We start from the raw sequence: 23,910 nt of genomic DNA on the forward strand, positions 1-23,910 counted from the left end.
GAAACTTGCAACGGTGACGTCATCGTCCAATATGGCGGATAACACAATGCCGGAATTTTCTAGAAAACGAAATGACGTCATCCAAAATGGCGGATCCAAGATGGCCGCCGGGGTCAAGGTCAAAGGTCAAGGTCACATCCTGATAGAGGCTTAACTGAGGCTTGAGTTAAGGATGCTTAAGCCTCTATCAGGACATTTCTAGCCGTTGGGATTTTTGAGGAATAAAACGGGAAATTTTCCCTCGAAACGGGAATTTTTCCCTCGAAAACGGGAAATTTTTTCTTAAAACGGGAATTTTTGAGTCATTTTGAGTCATTTTTGAGGAATTTTGAGGAATTTTTGCCGCCGTGACGTCACAATCCAAGATGGCGGACACCGGCACCGGCACCACAGCCAGAAGCCGTGCGCCCGGCGCCCCTATTATATACTACTCCAATGAATCAACATGGTGCAGTTAGTCAGGGTGCAGACAGGCACGATGCAGTGATACAGTGTGCACTACAGCACGTTACCGAGAATAACGGTGTAGTGATATATTGTCCAGGGTGCAGACAAGCTGGGTGCAGACAAGCTGGGTGCATAGAGGCTGGGTGCAGTCAGGCAGGATACAGTGAGAGTGTGCACTGCGGCACCATGCCGTGAGTAACGGTGTAGTGAGACATGGTGCAGCGCGGCACAGTGAAATAGGGCAGTGTGCAGTCAGCCAGGGTGCAGTGAGAGAGTGTGCACTACGGCACCGTGCCGAGAGTAACGGTGTAGTGAGACATGGTGCAGCGCGGCACAGTGAAATAGGGCAGTGTGCAGTCAGCCAGGGTGAAGTGAGAGAGTGTGCACTACGGCACCGTGCCGAGAGTAACGGTGTAGTGAGACATGGTGCAGCGAGGCACAGTGAAATAGGGCAGGGTGCAGACATGCTGGGTGTATGGAGGCTGGGTGCAGCCTACTCTCTGGTTCTTCCTCTCGAGGGAGCACTTGCCGCAGACGCTGCCTGGTATGGTAATGAGCGGCTAAGACGCTCGCCTGCCAACTGGCCCCAAGGTGGCAGTATTCGCACTTCGCGCAGGAACTGCCTGTTATTCTTCACATCTTATACTTATTGGCGGCTAGCACCATCGCCTCCAGCCGTGGAGAGACTAGCCAGTTTTTTTATAGAAAATATTTTTCTAGCCATTTCCAGAATTCTCTTCAAGTTTTTATATCATGTATTGTAACTACTTAAACGTGGATTAATTCTAATGACATAAAAAATTCTGCCGCATGGCAACGCCAATAAGTAAATTTTGGCTCTGCCTTATAGCACATGTAATAATTTATTTTATCATATTTAAGAAAAATTTCTACAGCATGAATTTTAATGAAATTGTCAAGTGATATAAGAGTTTTTCTCAGTTCCAATGTTATGCTATTTTTTAAGCGTAATTTCAATTCATTTATTTCAGCCTACATAATAGCCATATTATGGATTGAAAACTTAAGCTTGCTTATCTACAAAACTGACGTCATTCATATTTTATTTTAAACAACAAACTGCGACTGAGTCACAAAGTTAAAACCTTTTGTAGCTTTAATATTTATTGAATAAAATGTTAACCTTTTTGAAATCCTAACTTTATAGTCATAACATATTCATTAATCCAAGATAAGAATTTTTCTCGGCCTTGTGCATCATAGTCAAACAAGATGACCACCTATAAGGATTTTTAGAATACACCCTGAACTAGCCTAAACACACCGTAAACTGCATTAATTATTTAGAGAATAAAACCTAAATAGTTATGCTTTTGAAATAGTAATAAGATTCTTGTTCTTCAACTGAGATCACGATATATCTTTACATTGCTCTCATGGTATCTAACTGGCTTATCATTATGGTTTACTAAGTAAAAAGTCTGTACATTAAATAAAATTTAAAAAAAAAGTATATTGGAAATGCTTATTAACATTATTTAGAACACACAAAACATATTTGTCTGTATGTTTTTTCAAGCATAAATGGAAAACTACTAAACCGATTTTGATATATTTTTTTTAATAGAAAAGTCTTTAACTAAAATCAAGGTTATATAAATATTACAGAATTTCACCCCTTAGAGTGTGATAAAGGGGCAAATATAGTTTTTGATTAATTAATCATGTCTCTAAAGCTATTGTGTGCAAGAAAATATATTGGATATTAATAATAGGCTTTAAAAAAAAACTAAAAAAACCTGTTTTTTTTAGATTTTACGAAATGTAATACCATAGGGGCGAATTGAATAAGTTTGATTATTAGAAAAATATGCATGATTCCGAATCAACTGGAAATAGAGTAAGATACTAAGAATTAACAGCATGCATATTGTTTTACTTAACATTATTTTAATTTTTATAAATTCGAACATAATGAGCGTCAAAAAGGGTAGGTTTCGTTTTATTAAAAAAATTTTTATCTAAATATAATACAGGACGTAAAATATTGGTAAAGAGTATTAAATAAGATACATACAACAATGTATATTACTATATTATATGATTAAAGCCCTAAGGAGTGTAAAAAGGGAAGGTTTAATTTTAGGAGGTAAAATGTACATTTACAACAATAACTCGAGGTGAAAAACAAAGAATAAACAGATTCCAATGTTTTTTTTTCTTTTCCTTTTTCAAATTTCCCCTTTTAGGTGGTGAAAAGGGGGTAAGTTTTATTTTATCTTTAAAAAAAGTTACAGTTATAGAAAACTAAGCGGATGTTAAAAATCTGAGCACAAATGATGTATAAAATGATTTACATTGCATGTTTATTTCTCGAGATTCGACTGCAAAGAGGTAGAAAGGGAGATGGATAGTTTGGGTTTTGAAATAAAAATTTCATATCTCCAAAAAATATATCAGTCAGTAATAAGACACTGAGCATGAATTATTTACTTAAGAAGCCTAGCATTTTTTTCTACCTTTTTTCTAAATTCCACCGTGAGAAAGGAGTTAAATAAGTTTTTCTAGTAAAAGTTATATCTCCGAGCAAATAAAACTAGAGGTAAGATACGCATTATGATTAAATAACATTTTGATTATTGGCGTATTATTTTTACTATCTATTGAAACTTTATCACAAAATGAGTGAAAAACTGGTGTGGTTTTTTATAGAAATGTAACGGTAATGTCCTCACCCTGTTCGAACCGAATACACCATGAAGTAAGTATTTTTATTAAAATTTTATTAAAATAAATTTTTATAAACCGAACATAAAATTCGCACTTTATCTAATTTTATACTTTAATCCCGCCCGTTTTATTTAATTTGTTATAGTTAAATTATTCACTTTCAAATTGATTCTAACGTCCCGGGTATACTATAGCTCTACCTATTCTAGCATAGAACTCGATACCGAAGATATATTTCCCATGGTATTGTATTCTATACTACAATCCCATATGGATCAGTATAAGTTGCGATATCGTGTTCGTATAACTTATTTCTTTATTATTTGTTATTATTTATACTTCTCAAGTATCGCAAGTTATACTTCATCCGTGATTTTTTAGTTTAGAACACGATACCGAAGAAATATTCCTTACTCTAATGTAATTTTCTCCATAGTAATATCACTTCAGCGATTGCAAAACTTGCCCTTGTACATTATATAATAATTTTTACGATTCACATAACCAAAGAAAATAAATATTTTACCTTGCATCTCAAATGAAACGCACTATCGCTGCAAACGAAATGCACATAAAAAACTATTACAAATCACAAACCTTTAAAAACAATTTAAAAAAAGCTTGGATTTACTATCAATATACTTTAGATTTGTATTAAATTTACGCCAACAAAATTTGCTTTTAGCCATTTAATTCATTTAAAATCGTGGAACAAAAAAAAACTATCGCTCTCCTGGTCACTACCACAATCATAAACAACCATTCTTTATCGGCCCTATACCATTATAATAATACAATATAAACACGAATTTACATTTCTCTCGTAACTACCATAAATATATAACAGCCTAGTAAATACTATTTACATACGTATTTATTCACTTTACAAAAGTATTTTATTTCGCTTATTACTTCACTCCTACTAGTACCACACCCGCTATTATTGCTCCAAAAATCACACTCACAATATCATTCAAATTTATATTCCAGACCCCATTTAGTCATTTACTGTTACTATTAGTAAAAATATTTTCCTTTGTTCTTTCATTCAATTCTTTTGTCATTGGCCATTTTGTATTACATTATTAATTTTCCTTTTTTTTCTTTCCAGTTAATATAAATGCACGGTATCGTGTATTTAACGTGACCAACATGCCCTCGTACTCACTGGCAAGTGCGCAGCACGAACTGTGGAATTGCACTCGCCCTGCAGGTGGTGCAGTTATTCACCCAGCTATACTGCGCTGCTCACCGATGTCCTTGTGACGTCCGTCCTGGACACTCACCAGACATCGTCCCGGCAGTGCACTTCAACTGCCCGCCGGCCATTCCTCCCGCAACAACCGCCGGTCTCGCCCCGAGTCCTCTCTCGCTGCCTTGCGGGATGCGCATCGTAGAACCGGTTTAGCCACGAGTCCTCTCTCGCTGCCTTGCGGGATGCGCATCGTAGAGCCGGTTTAGCCACGAGTCCTCTCTCGCTGCCTTGCTGATGCGCATCGTAGAGCCGGTTTAGCCACGAGTCCTCTCTCGCTGCCTTGCGGGATGCGCATCGTAGAGCCGGTTTAGCCACGAGTCCTCTCTCGCTGCCTTGCGGGATGCGAATCGTAGAGCCGGTTTAGCCACGAGTCCTCTCTCGCTGCCTTGCGGGATGCGAATCGTAGAGTCGGTTTAGTCACGAGTCCTCTCTCGCTGCCACGAGTCCTCTCTCGCTGCCTTGCGCCACCGCGGGAAGCGAATCGTAGAGCAAGTTTAGCCACGAGTCCTCTATCGCTGCCTTGCGCCACCGCGGGAAGCGAATCGTAGAGCCGGTTTAACCACGAGTCCTCCTCACTGCGCAATCTGTCCACAGGCTCTTGCGCGCAGCAAACGAAACAATGAAATGTTACGCTAACCTGGCAGAGCTCGATGCAAAAGCAAAATAAATTACATAGCGTATAGCTTAATCCATAGTTAAATATATTATGAGATAAATATTTTATATTGTTAAATACAATAAATGTCTAACAAATATACAGATTTGTTAGTTATTCATTTTATATTGTATATATTATCGCTAATTTGTCTTCCTGCAAGAATCAGCATATTGTCTGTCAGGTTTTAATGCACCGACATCAGGTAAAGACTGGTCTTCTGCACGACAATGCTATTTCTTTAAGACAGTCTGGTATCACAAACATTATGGCCATCTCTTCAAGTGCAAATGCAATTGTATTTCTTCGTTTCGAAAATTTACCATGCGTCCTCTTTGGTCGACAGTTCTTAGGACGAATTGGTGTGCGCTCTTAACGATGACTGGATCGTCAAAGTTACTTTGTGGTACTTCAGCCCATTTATAAGGTGTCGAAACCATTGGCAAAATCTCATGTAGCATGTTGTGTAGTCTTCCATTGAGATATGTTCCACTTGCCAATCTGCAATTTATTCTTACAACTTACACGGGCAAAACAATTATTGTTCGCATGTATTTCAATGTTTTTCCTGCAATGTAGATCTTCAGTTCCAATCCCAGAATTTTACCCATGGTCCTTCGTGTTTCATTGACGATATCCTTTACGACATGGCAAATAAACAAACACGAATGGGGCACAGTTGAAATGTTCTTCTCTCCGGGCATGCATGCGGAAGCAACAGGCTGCAGCACAGTGTAGGCTAGATTACGTGTAATCCACGCAGCGGGGTTAATGCAAGAAGCGAGGACAAGGCTGCGACCTCTCTCACTAAATGCGTTTTATCTGAGAATTACGACCGGCTAAATAGAAGTTCACGAAATAGCGCGGGAGTGTGTGTACAAACAGCGACACAGTGAAAGAAGGTGAAACAGAAGACTGTCGCCACAGCATCTGCTCCATTTTCATTCACAAAAGTAGAAGACATTCATTGTGCATCACAAGAGTGTCAGCCATTATCAATAAGGGATAATAAATTAAAATATTCATTCTTCATTAAAAACGTTAACAAGATATAGAGAACATCCAAGAAGTGAACAGTTGATACGCCAATTAGTAACGAATATGAATAAAAAATATACGTGGTGGTGCCGACTGCCATCTTGTTGTATTGTGACACCACGACGGCCATCTTGGATGGCCTTGACCTTAAAATAAAAAAATTTAAAAAAACTACTCAAAATGACTCATAATTCCTAAATAAAACTCTGATTTCAAGGAAGAAATTCCCGTTTTGAGGGAACATTTTCCGTTTTATTCCTTAACAATTCAAAAATTTGGAATTTAAAAATCCTCAAAAGACATTTGCCTTAGAAAGAACACCAATTCATAAAAAATGGCTTAATACTCCCAAAAGTAAGCCGCCATAAGCCGCTCATTGACCTTGACAGTAAATTTAAAATTATTTAAAAATAAAGTTAAAATTCTTTCATTTTTGACCAAAAAATATAGAAAAAATTCCAAAAAATATAAAAAAGTAGCTTACTTCAAATGTTTAGTTACGTAATTATTTAAGCCCTTTGTTCGATTCCCGGAGAGAGTAAACATGTAATGTATTAATAATAAACTAAAAAAATTTTAATCACAATTTAAAAAATAATAATAATAACAGTTTCTTACGTTACACCCGCCATCTCCCATTTTGACCAAACCACTGCAATTATCGTTAAGACCTCCATATTGAAAATCCGTAATTTTTATGCTAGAAATTCGGGCAAAAATTTAAAATTGATAAAAAATTAACAAATCAAATTTTAATATAATATTTTTCAAAAACACGATTGTACATATCGTTACGGTTTTCATCTTGGATTCTAAAAAAAATGTTGCACATTTCGTTACACACGCGATCTTGGATGTGAATGACGTCATCGTTGCATGTTTCGTTACGGTTGCCATATTGTATTTTAGATTGTTGTAATTTTCATCAAGGGCGCCATCTTGAAAATCCGTATTTTTTTTTGCTAGAAATCAGAATAAAATTTAAAAATTTTAAAAAATAATAAAAATTAAATAAAACACTCCGCCATCTTGGACTATGACGTCTTGGCCACCATATTAAAAATCTGTAATAAGTATCATATTTGAATGGGAAAAAATTTAATATAATAAGAAATCTATTAATCTAATTTTAATAAAAGATTTTTAAAACGCACTTACATCATGGATTCCTCTATTCAAAACTGGCGAGGGCCAAAAAAAATGACGACAGATCCTTCCTCCACAGAAAGCCGCCGGCAGACTGACCTCCCACTACTAATGCCAAGATATATATAGTCAGCTAGTAGGTCGTCATGTCCGTCATCTTGTTTTCGTCTGCTAGAGTGCGCTACCGCCATGTTAGTTTAATTTTTAACCACTAGAGTACAGTAATCATTTATTACTGCAGCATCCCCCATCTTGGCATTTAACCGCCTTCTTGTAAATTTGTATTTATTGACCTAGAAATTCTGAAAAAGTTCTAAAATATATTTTAAAAAATCACTTATTAAAATAATGATTGACACGATAAATTTTCGCCTTTGGTTGATTATCAATCATTGATAAGCATACCTAAAGCATAAAATATTTTAAATTATGTTTTCCCGTTACCTTTCGTGGAGTTTATTAATCATTCACTCTGTCATAAACTAAAGTAATGCAAAAATGGTTCTCTGGGTGCGAATAGACTTGTCTGAGCCTGCATATATAAAAGGTGAGCAACAGTTCGTACCTTTAGTTGTAGTCCGACCTGCAAGAAGAGGTTTTATTTTCATCCTTCCAATGTGTACGTGAGCTTATGACCTAGCTTCAACAGTGTCGAGTACAGCTACTGGTATACCGGAAATCTGCGCACATATACGGAAACCTATGATGGAGGCGCTCAGCACTAGCGGTTTTCGTACTTTTCTATGTCCTACGAACCAACTCAGCAGCTGCTAGATTGCTGCGAACCTTGAAACTGTGCCATCTATCACATGAGACCGCACACGATCCTTCCAGCCAGAATCGAAGAGGTATTCACCTCGTCTGCACGTGCAGCACAAAACGTGGACGTGTTGCAACCTGTTTCAGCCTGCGATGCATCTGCGTAGATGCCCAAATGACATGCTTCTCGTCGTAGTTCAGTAAAAGATCCTGTACCAACAAACACTGAGTCAAAGCCAAGTTGCAGCCGTGTTCGCATGTGTCGTCGTCCATGTCTCACCAAAGCAGTCGTCGCCGAAGAAAATGACCAATCTCATACCTGTTTTCCTGACCCCGAGACCAGCGAACCAGTTGGAACTGGAATCGATGAGACGGTACCCAGAGTTTACGAGGCATTCCGTCTAGCATTAAAAACCTTGCTTACGAAAATGCTTAATGCCTTTACCTAATATGGATATTTTAATGAATTTGGAAATCTGCTTTGTGAATTTTTATTTCTAGAGTTTTTAGGTATTTGCATTTTAACCAAGTAAAAAAATTTATTTTAAAAAGTATTTTTTTTTTTTTTGGTTCGCGTAGTATACCAGCAACCGTGAGTATATAGGCAAGTTCCAGACGACAAGGCCCTCAGTCCTCCTCTGACCGCGGAGCACTGCGGATCGGCTCTCTTCTGTAAGTCTCGTAAGATTAAGTTGCTGTTCGAATGTCGGCTTTGATGGACAGTCTATCATCGACGGTGCAGACCCTAATGGCATCGTCGACGACAGCGGAGACTTCGATGGTGACGGGGACCTCGATGACAGCGATGCCGACGACAGCACAGATCCCGATACCAGCTGCAGAGGAGGCAACAGCAGGTGCTGTTCCATCGGCTGAAGATTCGCTAGCAACATTGGAGATTTCAACAAACGACGAACGTTTATCACGCTAGTGGAAATTCTGTGATGCATTATTCATCAAACTTATAGTGTTTGTCGGCATGAAAGAAGTGGCTGTCCAAACAATGCACAAAGAATGCAGCAAATGTAGTAAAATTATTTCATGACTAGATAGCTTAAAAAGCATTATGTAGTCTGTACTGGGCCAGTTATGTGCAACCAAGAGCCTGATTGCAAAATATGTAGTAAAACCTTTATGCTAGCTAGACGTCATGAAAACTGTAACTGCACACTAAACACGTCGTTACATTCGTTACAATGTGAAAAGTGTAGTGTGTTATATGTGTTATAGCGACGCCCTGACTCATTGGCAGTTCATTTCAAATATTGTAAATATACAAACTGAAATATTATTTGGTTCAAAGTGTCGCTTGAATATTGTATATAGATATGTAACTATCTTGCCTTGGGTGTGACTCTAGATCGTCTTTGTTTGTCAAAGAGTGAGGACAGACTCGCCTGGCAGTTACTCAACAGTGTTAATACACACTCGAACTTGAAAGCTGAAACTATCAAGACCTCGATGGCATTATTACCATATTTACCGCAGATCTTGATGACACTTATAACATTAGCAATTGGTGGTTCTTCAGCCCAGTCTGACCAATCACCTACAACAGAAATGTCAACTACTTCATCAACATCGGAGACCCTGACTGCAGCAACGTCGACGGCAACACTGATCCCGATGACAACAGTTACAGAGATTCCGACGGCAACGGCGCTGACAAATCCAGAGATCTCAATAAAGGGTGCATCATCGTCAGCGACAGCACTAGAGGGGACTTTAATGATTGCATCGTCCTCAGCAGCAGCGAAATCATTAACCAAGGAAGCAACAACTCACGGTATTCCATCACCAAACTGCACGTTCTGTGACAGCATTAAAAACTTAAATATTCGCGATTATTTAATACAAAATTGTAATAATAATTACTCTTCGTGCATTAAATATCAGTGCAATGTGTCGTAGTCAGTTTATATGCTATGTAATATTAAAAAGACACTTCAGGGATTGATAAAATTTGGTTGCACATTCATCAGAATAAAACTGTATCCTCAGTGCCAAGACATTTTTATGCATAAAACATGCAAAGGCATAATGAAAAAATGTCACTGTCCTTTTAACGAAACTGAGAACTGTGCTGTGTGAAAAATGTGGTAATCAACGTTCATGTGTTACTACCCTAAAAAGACTTGTCAGGACTTGCTTCGTACTCTAAGAAGACTGTAGAAATCGAGAAACATTTCATTTGCTTGTTTTTTTTAGTAATGTATAATTTATGTAATATATTTTTGTTTGTAAAAGAACTTGTGGTGTTTTATTTCTGGAACCTGTAATATTTATGGTATGTTTAATTAATATATATATTTTTTTAATTGACTAAGGATTGAAGAAAGTACAAGTAGCCATCGATTCGATTAGTAAATTCATGAGTGATTTTTTTTATGATTTTTGTATTTTTTTCCCAATTTATAACTAAATAATTACAAATTTCCAAGATTGTGGTCATTATATTGTTACGAACGTTAGCAAGGCCACGTCACGCGCAGGTGCAGAGATAGCTGGGCTGCATCACATGCCGCCGTAATATGAGATGTGCTGTGCGCACCTGGGTCGCCGCTTTATCTCCCTCCAGCCCTCAGCTCCACCCGCGCGGCGCCTTCCTTTGACACGTAACTGACACCGGACAGCTGGGAGTTTCGCGAGCCACCGACACGTGTTTCGAGAGATTTCTACCGTCGTGTCGACGCGGAATGACGTAACGGGCTCTGGCCGCTCTCGTGAGTTCTGGAATTGCGCCGGGGCCTATATATATGACGCCGATGGGGAGTTCAGTGGAGTTCAGAGAGTTCAGGCGGCAGCATTCCCGCGGCGGAGCTTTCGGGGCGATAGTGCTGCGGGTGCGGCAGAGTGGCGAAGTCCTTGGACGAAGGTTCCCGGGCAGGGAGTGAGTGAGTTCAGTGGAGTCGGGAGTTTTCCCGCGGCGAAGTTTCCGGGCGATAGAGTCGCGGGTGCGGCTGAGTCCCAAGCGAAGTTGCGAGCGAGGAGTCAAGTGGGATCTCGACGAAGGGGAAGTGCGTCGGCGGCGGCGGAGTGTGGCGACGGAGTCCCGCGGCGGAGACCCACGATGGGTGCTGCGGCGAGAGTTGCGCCAGAGGTGTGGCCTTGCGAGGTGTGCGGAACGAGTGACTGGGGAATAGACCTTTCTTTAAGTTTAATTAATTATTTGCCATTTTAGAATATTTTTGTAAGTGACAAGTAGTGGCAATAAATAAAACTGTGTAGTGTAATAAAATCTTTAATTGGGCTATCCTTTACGAACCCGCGGTAAATCGTAACAATATCATCGGCTTACTGGAGGCTGGTAATAGGGTAATTTAAGCCTATTTTAGGACTTTCCATCATATTTATATAAATTAATATTATTACATAAATTTAATTGTTTTAATTAGAAGTATCAAACCTAGGACAGGAACTGATAGAATCAATCAGTAAATTAATTACCGATTTTTAAAATGAATTTTGCAATTTTTTCCGACATTCTAGCAAAATAATTACGAATTTCCAAGATGGCATTCAAGATGACCGACAAGATGGCGGATGCTCTGGCAATAAATGATTACTGCACTCTGGCAGGTAAAAATTAATTTAAGATAGCAATAGTGTCCTCTAGCAGAAAAAAACAATATGTTGGATACAAAATGGCAACCTCCAGCAGACGAAAACAATATGGCGGAAATTATGTCATACTAGCTTGCGATATATATACCTTGGCATTAGTGGTGGGAAGTCAGTCTGCCGGTGGCTTCCGTGAAGAAAGGATAAGTAGCCATTTTTATTTCGCCCTTTCCGGGTTCGAACTGAGGACTACATGCTCCATGACATAAGTGCGTTTTAAAATTAATATTTGTTTAATTTGGTTGATTAATTTGTTTATTTATTTTAAATTTTTCCCGAATTTCTAATATAATAATTACAGATTTTCAAGATGGCATCCATATGGAAATGGCAATGGTAACATCATAATACAAATTGGCAAAATGTTTTAGAAAATAAAATGGCGAAAAATTGGTGGATGTGATGTCATAATTCAAAATGGTTGGAAAACAAAATAGTGGTTCCAAGATGACAGATACAAGATGGCGGATCCTAGATGGTGGCCAGGGTCAAGATCAATGTCAAGGTCAAATTCATTCAAGATGGCCACCATGACATCAGAATCCAAGATGGTGGTTGGTCACTGACCTCACCACACTCCGCCTCCAGCCGCCGGACCGACATTTATATTACTACTCACATCAAAACCTGCGAAGGTACACTTTCTTCTTCTACTCAGAAAAAGTCCATTTTTGGAACGAATGTATGTGCATTCGGCATAAATCATTACACTTGGACATCTGCATCGCCTGCAAATAATATAATGAAATTCCAGTGTTGAAGAAACGGCACCAATATATCATACTACAGAATGAAAATGATGAAATATATGATTTTCGTACAAAATTATCTGATGGATTGTCTGTTACTCAAGCTGAAGGATTAAATAATAATACTGGAAAACGTGACAGCTCCAACGGCTTTACAGAAAATGAGAACAATATAGAATAATCTGAAGCAATAAAAGTAGAAGATTGTGATGATGCACTGAGACCAAAATGATGGAAACGACGTGTTAAACTAAATTATTCTGTTCAAACTTAAGATCGTCACTGGGACGATAACAATGGTGCCTTTGAGGCTGGTGTTAAAACAGAGGACTTCCGAGATCTTAAAAATAATAAACATGCAAGGAAGATGACAGCAGCAGAAAACATTGATTACATGACATGGTAAGATCCTAACATATTAGTTGACAGGTTAAGAATTATATTGGCTTTTCTTAGTAGAGTAAGCTATTCGCACTTCAATTAAGTAGCCACCATACACCATGAACTAAGAAATGCAGGCTACATATGTACAATAATGACCGGTTTTACCTGTATTTGTATTAAACTGAAATATTAATCAATAACTTGAATAAAAAGAGTTTGGTTTTATTTCTCGTAATTTGAATTTTAACTAAGAATTAGTTCTCGAAGTATCTTAATATATCCTACCAGTCGTATTCCATAGGACATAGTCTACCAGTCGAATCTTATTGTAACCTGTGACAGATCGTATCCCTCTGATTTGATCATATCTCTATGCCGTATCCCTGCTATGAGATTGTATCCATTTGATGATATCGTATCATATATATATATAGCTTGTATCCTACTGAGTTTAATTTTCGGAGAGATGTGCGTCTTCTTCGTTAAATGTATTAAGTAATTCTATCGTCATGACTAAATATTTAATTAATTAAAGATCTTGGTTTTGTTTTAGATTAGATCCATACAATTGATCTGACAGTTCGGAGACTCTTGTCTGCTTGAAATAGTATCACTACTTGTTTGAAGGGTATGCCAAGAATTGAAAAAAATAAGTCCTCTTGTTTTGTATAAACTTTGTCTATACGACTGATATTGTACATGACCTGGCCTCTTGGTTCGAAGACACTTGGCCTATACGCCTAACATTGTACATGACCTGTTTGGAAGGTATTCCCTGTACCGAAAAATTATATCTCCATGGCAGGCACAGCGACAATGTGTCTATTTCTTCGGATAGGTATCTTGTATAGAGTCGGTTTTCGTAGAGCGCATTATTAATAAACTCCATGAAAGGTAATGGGAAATAGAAATTAAAATTTATTTTAAATTTTAGTTACTCTTATCACTGGCCAAGAATCCAACCTAGGACGAAAATCTATCGAATCATTAATTACACAAATACGTGATATTTTGATGAATTTTGGACTTTTATCTGAATTTATAGGTCAATAATTACAATATGGAGGCCATTGTGTCATGACCATCTTACTGGATGCTAGTAGATGAGAAATTTAAGCCTCTTCTATGATTTTTCACCATATTTTGTTAAATAAAATAATTTTTATCTAAATTAAAGATTTTTAAAATGACCAAAGATGGAATGAAGCACGGTAATCTATCAAGTAAATAATTATTTTATCGTTTTTTTTAGAATTTTAGATTTTTTCCCGAATTTATAGCTAAATTATTACAGGATTTTTAGATGGCAGCCAAGATGACTGACAAGATGGCGTGCGCCCTAGCAATTAATAATTACTTCACTCTAGTGGGTGAAAATAAATTAAATATGGCAGCAGCACACACTAGCAGATGGCATATGTAATACATGCTCTTGCACTCCTTGTATCGATTACTGAAAACTAGATGGCGGCAGCACTTTCTGGCAGACGACTTGTGTAAAATATCGCTCCTGGTAGCAATTATTGAATAAAATATGGCAGCTGGGTATCAAATTAAAAAATACAGTTCCGAATATGTGTGTTATTTTTATATACCGTAATTAATTTTTTGTTATTTTTATATACCGTAATTAATTTTTGGTCTGGTAAGTGTTTTGATGGCCTTGCGGTCAAAGGCATGTGTTTTCAAAACCAGAGGTCCTCGCTGTTATGGTTCCAATCACTCTTCTTCCAATGTATATTATATACAAAATTGAAACTAATATATCGATAAAGACCACAAGACCATTAGTACGTAATGGAACATCGACCTTATATGCATGATACAGAACGATGCTGGCGCTATCTAGGAACAAGCAGCAGAAACAAAGTTTGTAATATACAAGATGGTGGTATCCAGCATAATAATAATCAAAACCAAGTTTCTGGTCGTGATGTCATCCATGATGGCAGCCTCCAGCAGTTGGCAACAATATGGCGGACATGAATCGAAAGAATTTAATGAGACATCAGACTCAAGTTGGCGGAAGGGACATAATTAAAGATGGTGATTGTAACGAAATGTGCAATGATTACACCATACACATCTAATATTGCGGCCGTAACGAGAATTGCAACGTTCGGGGAGTTGGACATTGGATTTTAAGATGGCGAAATTCAAGGGCGACTGAGGTCAATGTCAAAGGTAAAGGTCAAAATCCAAGGTCAAGATCAAAGATCAATATCAAAGTTAAAGGTCAAGGATCAACGTTTCAGGTCATGGTCAAAGTTCAAGGTAAAAGTTATCCAAGATGGCCGCCATTACTTCATAGTGGTCGGTCATTGAACCCATCCGCAATCCTTGCACCGGCACCAGTTTCAGGAAATACATTCCTATACTACTGACCAGGTCAAAGCATTTTGCTTAAAATTGCAGTTTACAAATTGGTGAAACATTACCCTGTTGGCAAGATCACACTATTTTGTACTCATGTACTTGGTTCTTTTTTAAAATCCCTTTCCTTTTACAGCTGTACGATTTTACGTGTATTTTTAAATATTCCCTGATGCTTGGTAAAAGTTTGTTTTTTCATCTGCTGTTCTTTTGCTCGCCCCTTTTTAGCCACCCACTCCCATCACCCTGTCCTGGCATAAAGGATTAAGTTAGCCAAAACATTTCCGAACACAAAACCTCGGTCGGTCCGCGTGTAAATACGAAAACAAACATGCGAGTTCCCAACTTCAGCACGTGGTCAGCGGAACCATCGTGTATTTTCTCCCTTTCGAAGCGGTTTTCTGTTGCAAAATGTTTCTGAATAAGTTATGACTAGCCCGTGTTTTGGGCTTTGCATAGAACATGTACATTCATTATATGGTAACTGGAGTTTGGCGGAAAAATGGACTAATAAGCAGATTATTTTTAACAGATAATTTTAATCCATCGAACGGTTTAGTGAGAATTTTATTTAAATATATTAATTATTTATTTCTTCAAAAATAATATTTTTCAACTTATTTTTGTATTAATCAGATTCTCAGAGCAATAAAAAACAAAATTTCCATATTTTTGAAAATATTTTATGTAGGTAAGTTTACATATAATATAGTAAGCTAGTCAAATAACTGTTTTTTTTTACAATTTAACAATAGTTATAAATAATTATTTGATATAATAATCACTTAAATATTGTAAGCAGACAGATCAACATATTATGTTTCATTTCAGTTTTTGTGAAATATTATCTTGAAAATTTTATACACCTGTCGGAAACAGTCAAATTCAAAACAAAATGATGACATAAAATGAATTAAAATTATTTCAGTAAAAATACTTTTGAACACAGCAATCGCTAAAGTCAAAGATAACACGATCAATTAAAGAGTAAGAACGTGCTATGCAAAGAAATTGCCGTTATAATCAGCCCGCTTACAAATTCTTTACACCAAATTGTGTAACATTGTAAGATATAATTTTTTATATACAAATTAACATGTTCATACAAATATTACGTATCAAGAAATTATTTAATATATGCAACCTATTGTGTTGTATGCACTAAAAGTGCAAAAAGTATTTGCCAATACACAACAAGAGTACAAGTTACCATATAGTAAATCTATTAACTTTTTTCCCACCAGCAAACAGCATTGTAATGATTGCCTTAACTAATTTCGTTTCCAGCGGCAAGGATTTAAAAAGGCCTCAAGAAAGACGACGAAATACTTATTCTATCACGATATCCACTTGGAGTTGTTGAAGTTGCTTTTTTTCGTTTATCCTATGTTTTATAAACATGAAGATAATTTATGTTCTTTTAAATGCTGCAAAGTTAGGATTTCAAATTCTATATGAGGTGTGATTTTTTTAGTAAGTAAATTTAATTACATTTACTCATTCTCTATACATCCAGTTAGTAACCATAGTTTTGTCTTAATTGAAGAGACCAAAGTGTGTACTTAACACCTTTAGGAAAAACACCTATCACCTGGTTTGCCCTAAGTAGCAATATCCGAGCTTCGGATCTAGAGCAGATATGATCTCGTGGTACTCCAGTCGTTATTTATAAACCATTTTTAATGATTTACTGTACGAAATTAACATCTACCAACGTATCTGGCAAGGCATAGCTCTCTCCGTTTAAGTGCAAACAGAAAAACAAGTGATGTAAACTAAGTGCCAGGTTCAGTCGTTTACGAAAGCGATGATCTTGAACTGCCTGAGGTTCTACCGCATTTAAACAATAGAGAAGCGCCTCGCACACTTTCCTCTAAAGTTAAATTCTTTTACTAACTTAGAGCAACCCCAAACACCTTCCATTCTTGCTTACACTAAAGCGGTCGACTCGCTCACTTTGTCTGGCAAGTTTTTATCCACGTTGTTTATTTTGTTGCCAAACATTTTGTCAACGTCCTCTGTTTTATTATCACTACTTTTCCAACTGTTCATTCCGTTGACTTGTATATTTCCTTTTTAATTAGATTTTTTAGAAAATAAAATCATAATTCACGTTTCTCTTTGTGTGACTGTGTGCAGGTGAGTGTCTTAAAAAATGTATGAATGTAGGTGTGTATGTGATTGTCCCCCATATAAACACATTATTCTGCGTAACTAATTTATAAGAAATTGTATTCCTTCAAGATTTAACTTTGTTATTTAAAAAAAAATATTTTTAACCCTTTGCAGTTTATTTAAGTCTTAAATAAATATTTCGCAATTAATACATGATATCGGAAAATCTAAGACGTCATTAGGAGCTTATAAATAATTATATTTATAAGAATAACTTTACATGTTTAACAAGTATCTACGCCATATTTCTATTTATTCTTAAAACCATATATATGCATATTAATTTTAATTAAATTTCAATTATTTTCTAATTTAAAAGTGTTTACAACGAAAAAGAATATTATTATGATACACTAGCACGTTACTAATGTACAACTTGCATAAACGGTTTATATTTTTGATCCTTTAAAAGAGAAACCAAAGTATTTACAAGGATTTGGCAAAATAGTTATTTAACATTGAGTAATGCTTTGATTAATTTTATCATTTTAAGTAAGTAACTATAGAAAATCAAATTTCAATTTAAAATTGTTTGCCAAATTCTAGCTCCCAGCTTAAGTTTACGTTACAAATTCATTAATATCTCCCAAAATTTTCATTACATCTACAAAACCGTGCAACAACAAAAAATTAAGATATCTGGTCTGATATATAACTAATTTATATTATTTACTATATAATGCCCGGCATGCGTTGCAATGCCTCAATCAATTTTTTTTTGTAATTTTTTAAACGTATACTAAGCATCTCTCTTTATCTCTCTAATTCTCTATCTCTCTATGTATATCTCTATAACTCTCTCTATCTTTCTATTTATATCTCTATCTCTCTATATATCTTTCTAGCGGACCCGACAGACATTGTCCTGCCCAAATGTACTTTTTGTGAGATATGGATATGGCGGTAAGTATTTCTACGCTGGACATTTTGTATCTTCTCATTATACATACCCCTCCTCTTGGGCACGCCACTGCCGTTACCAAAAACCTTTCCCATGGTTACGCAGAAGGCAACAACAATGCAAAAGCCCGTTGCCATGGAGGCTAATTATCAACAATGCTTAGTTTTTTTGCTTTTAAAGCGTGTATTTTTAGTTTTTATTAACTCAGAATCGAGATAAAATATCCAATTCTGAATCTAAACCATCCTCGAATCCCCGTGAACTCACACACAAAATTTCATCAAAATCGCGTACAAACAGACAGACAGAAAAAGTACTGTTTTATTATAGTAAGATAGATAGATTATTCTTACATGTTCGCATCCATGCAGTATATGAAAAATCAGCATGCATAGCCCCACACCTATAACTATACGTATCTGCTGCCCACGACTTTTTCCGCATGGAATTTTGTATTATCTTGCACCATTTAGAAATTTAAACATTATAACATAACAGTTGATACAGTTGTAGTAGTTTTCTTATGTTCACAAATGATAATTTTTCTCACCTCTATTTCAGTCTTTGCAATAAAAAATATGTTACTACCTAAATTTTGAGTAAATAGGTTTCTACTTTCAAATGTAATGACGGGAAGACACTTCATAAAATGTCTTTGTAAACCACATTTACTGTTTTTTCCGTCTCGAGCTAGAATGTAAAGATTGTCTGCATTACTGACCCGCGAGCAAGCTACATACATTTCAGAGAGAGAGAGAGAGTGAGAGAAAGACACATATTGAATGTCTATCTAACTAATTTTTTATGAGAGCATATTTTCATTAAATAAATCATGAAATCATTCAACGATAAAAGCTGTTTATTTAAGCGGATGGGTTCGCTCCAAGGAGAAAATTTACGCGGCGAGACCTCGTGGACATAGAGAAATGACACACACTCACTATTTGTGTGGCTATGAAACATGATTTTTTTCTGCAATTTAAATTGTAATATACAAAAAGGGTATTGAAAATTGAAACAAATATGGCGACACTATAAACTGTCAGGATCTTAATTTTTTTCTTACTCTCTACTTAGTTCCTTACAATAGCAAAACTTAATGGCTTCTAATAATGCGTTCCAATTTTTGCTTTTAAAGCGTGTTTTTTTAGTTTTTATTAACTCATAATCGAGATAAAATATCCAAATGTGAATCTAAACCATCCTCACTATTTGTGTGGCTATGAAACATGATTTTTTTTCTGCAATTTAAATTGTAATATACAAAAAGGGTATTGAAAATTGAAACAAATATGGCGACGCTATAAACTGTCAGGATCTTTATTTTTTTCTTACTCTCTACTTAGTTCCTTACAATAGCAAAACTTAATGGCTTCTAATAATGCGTTGCAATTTTTGCTTTTAAAGCGTGTTTTTTTTAGTTTTTCTTAACTCAGAATCGAGATAAAATATCCAATTGTGAATCTAAACCATCCTCGAATCCCCGTGAACTCACACACAAAATTTCATCAAAATCGGTCCAGCCGTCTAGGAGGAGTTCAGTGACATACACACGCACACAAGAAATATATATATAAAGATTTAGCATTTGAAACATATTCAGTTTAAAACCTTATTTACCCCCCCCCCCCCCCCCCCCAAAATATATATATATATATTCATGGTTTTATCAATTAGCATTTTTCAGAAACATTGACTGTGACTAGCATTTTGCAAAAGACATACATCCAAAAATAAGCATCATCTAAAAAAAATATTTTTTAAATAATTATTAATATTTGAGTCTCTTATAGAAAAGAATATTGTCAATAATTTCAACGAACTACTGTCTTAGTTATAATAAATTTAACTATTAAGTCAATCAAAATTAAAGATATTTATTTTAAAAGTTACATAAAAGTAGGCTTTTTTAATAGTTACTCAATAAAAATGAAGTTTTGTGCTGTAGGTTTTAAAATTTACTATCACTCGATTAAACAACAAAATACATATTTATAAATGTATATTTAAAATGTGCGACATTTTTTTTTTATATCCTAAGGCCTTTAACGCGTTTTGTCATTATCCGTTTTAAATAGTTTTAATGTAGAATTCAAACAATATTCAAACAAATCATTTTCAATACTTTATTGACATCGGGATCATTCAATAATCCATCAAAATAAATATGTTTTTAAATGATGCTTTCAAACACCAACATCAGTTAGCCGATAATTTAATATACAATATTCTAAATCCCACAGTTGGTATTTAATATATATAATATATGTGTGTGTGTGCATGTGTGAACGTGAAGTTATTGAAGATCGCGTCAATACCAATCCATACTCAAACGTGGAGATATATATTTATTAATAATACTTCTTAAATAATTTGGTCAAACATAAAGTATGATCAAATTTGCCAATTCTTAAAGTTTAATTCCAAATACGAAAAGAGTTGTTGGAAGTTTTATTTAATTTTCAATAAAAATATAAACATGATTTTTTTTTCTGTAATTATTGAATAATAAAGTGTCACATAATCTTCGTTTGGGAAACATATTTGTTTATTTTAAAATTGGTGCTCTTCCATTAAAAAATTATGCTTCGATATATGCAAATATTAAACAGTAATATAGCGTGTGACCTGAGGTGATACAAATAATCATAAACATGATAATCAACCTGTTCGCGTTTCTTGGTAAAATAAATTTTAAAAGTATTTAAAAATAAGGTATTTGTATTGTTTCATTATATTTTTTTCGGTGAAGTTAAAATTTTTTATATGTATATCTATTCAGTGAATACATTTAGGCATGAATAACACTCACAAAATAGCAGGGATAATTTTTAATTTTTTGTCTTTTCCAGCCTTCCTAAGTAACATGTGCAACTGAGGGAAGATAAATGTCATGAATGCTAAAAATAAATAAATAATAAACAAAGCAGTTTATTTTTCTTAAAATTATAATCGCAGCAATTATGCTTAACACAAGAGCATAGAACCAAGAGTAGAACTGTGATATACAAAACTAGAAGTAGTTAATTCAAACCCCTTTTATTGCTGATGAATAAATACCCTACTTTTTTACTGTTAAGTGCAGCGAAAATGAAAAAATAATATTGCTTCCAATAAATAATACAGTCAGTTCATCATGTAAAACGTTTCTCCCTTCTCCCTATGAATATTTGACAAGCCGTAGAAGCTGATGCGATTTAGGGCTTAAGTAAAGTGCTCTGTAGAAAACCATTTTCATTACAGTTTTATATCTCAACAACCGTCAATCCATTAATAATATAAATCAGTTATTATTTTTTCAGTTAGAATTGTGTTAAATTAATGAGAAATGAACTGCGTAGAAACCATATTACGTTGTAGGAATTTGCGGTAAAATTTTATGTGATGTTTTATACACGGAACTCCTCTATTATGAATACAAATCATATTGTTGCGATTTATAATTTGGGGAGAACTAGGTTCGTAAGGGATAGCCCACTTAAGTTGTATTACAGTTTTATTGATTACTAATATTTACATTACAAAATATTGTACTTAAAAATGTCCGATCACAAATCACTGGCACTTAAAAAGTTTATCCTCAAGTCACTCAATATCTGTCAAGTTCCGCAGTTCGCGCTCCTTACCATAGCTAGGCTCAACACTGGTTCGCCCCTTACCTCACGCCTGTCCACACACACACATTCTCGCGCCACTCATTCGCCGCACTCTCACGATCCAGTCGAACTCCGTGTCGCGCTACCCTCAGGGGGAGAGGTTTTCCTCTCACCCTCTTCGCCGACGTCGCACTTCCCTTCGCTCGGAATCCGCTCGGTACTCCCGCGGAGGCCGGCGTCGCTGCTTAAGTACTTGAGGCGCACTTGTCGAACCGACGAGAGCAATTGTGACGTGTCACGTAACCCTGGGCCGGCCCGGTACCCGAACAATCCAGAAGGGCGGTGTCTATTTTCGCTATTCCGCGCGGCGGCCCGCGGAATTCCCAAGGCAGTTCACCGACAGAATTAGCGCCGAGGCTGGACGATTCGTGGAGGGGGGGGGGGGGGTGTTAGCGAAGACCCTTGTAATCCGGCCAGGCACGCGTGGCATGCCTTACGTCAGTGTACGGCACGTGACACGGCGCGTGACTCCAGCGGCCTGGCAGAACCGCCAGCCAGCTCCAAACCTGGCGCGTGTCGCAGTACTGCGTTCGTAACACTATATTAGTTTTGCTGAAATTAGTCAGGTAAACCCTAAGTGTGTTTGTTCTGTTTGCTGGCACTTAGTGTATTCATTAAATTAAATACTTTCGTATAATGTTCTCATTCAATAGCAAAAAATGTCAAGGTAAAGTATTATGACATACATTTGTTACCTAGACTTAGAGATACAAATAAAGTCATAGTAGGCTCCGAACACATTTTTCGGCTCGGTAGCCACAATCAGTAGCAACACATGTATCAAGATCTGATATTATTAACAATAATGCTAAACAGTATTACATGAATATAATTATTGTCACAGTGAGCCATAGAAATATAATAAAAAAAAGTATCTGATAGAAGTTTCGGGTGGTTTTAAACTGGAACTCGAGACCTATTATAATTTAGCTAAAATTATGTTAACCAGGTCCGAGTGCAGTATTGAGTTTATTAGTCAGGGGTTTATATAACCACCATCTTGATCCTTAAACTGGCCATCACCTTCGATTACTTTGGCCATTACCTTCGATTACCCTAACCCTGGCCATCATCTTCGATTACCTTAACCGTGACCACTATATTCAAATCCACCATATTTTATTCTGCCATTTAGGATTCTTCAAAATTCTATAGACCACCTATTGGACTTTGCACTTTGTGCCCTAAAAGTATTTGGCTCCAAAGACTGTTGGAGCCTATGATTGTAGAAGCCAAAGACTGTTGGAGCCAATGTCTGTTGGCGCCAACGGCTTTTGGTGCCAAAAGACTGCTGGAGCCAATAACTGTTGGAGGCATTATATCCTATCGTAAATTGGCAATCACATCCTACTGAGTTAAATGTTCTTGAATATGTACGTCCCTTTCGTTAAATGTGCTTCCTGTTTGTTGAATTTTCGGCCAAATGTGCCGGTTGTATGTGTTGTGTGTGTTCATTGTGTGTGCTGTATGTCCATTGCATCTCCAGTGTGTGTACTGTACGTCCATTGCGTGTCCTTTTTGTGTACTGTGTCCATTGTGTGTCCAGTGTGTGAGCTGTGTGTCCAGATTGTGTTCTGTGTGTTCAGTGTGTACTGTGTGTTTAGTATGTAAACTGCTTGTAAAGTGTGTGTACTGTATGTTCAGTTTGTGTCCTGTGTGTCTATTGTATGTACTGTGTGTACTGAGTGTGTACTGTGTGTCTTGAGTGTAACTTTGTGTCTTGAGTGTGTACTATGTGTCCAGTGTGTGTACTGTTTGTCCAGTGTGTGTACTGTGTCCAGTGTGTACTGTGTGTACTGTATGTCCAGTGTGTACTATGTTTCTACTGTGTTTACTATGTGTCCAGTGTGTGTACTGTGTGCTCAGTGTGTTTACTGTGTGTCTCAGTGTGTGTACTGTGCGTGTACTCAGTGTGTAGTATGTGTTCTTTTATTATGTTGAATGTGTGTCGTTTCGTTAAATGTGCGTAGTTAAATATGTAGTAACTCTTAATATTTTACTGTTTAAAACCTCTTGGGCTTGATAAAACATTTTTCAGGTATTCTTGGTTCTTCAGTAAG

The sequence above is a fragment of the Bacillus rossius genome, chromosome 1, assembly GCF_032445375.1.
Source record: "Bacillus rossius redtenbacheri isolate Brsri chromosome 1, Brsri_v3, whole genome shotgun sequence".
Lineage (NCBI taxonomy): Eukaryota > Metazoa > Arthropoda > Insecta > Phasmatodea > Bacillidae > Bacillus > Bacillus rossius.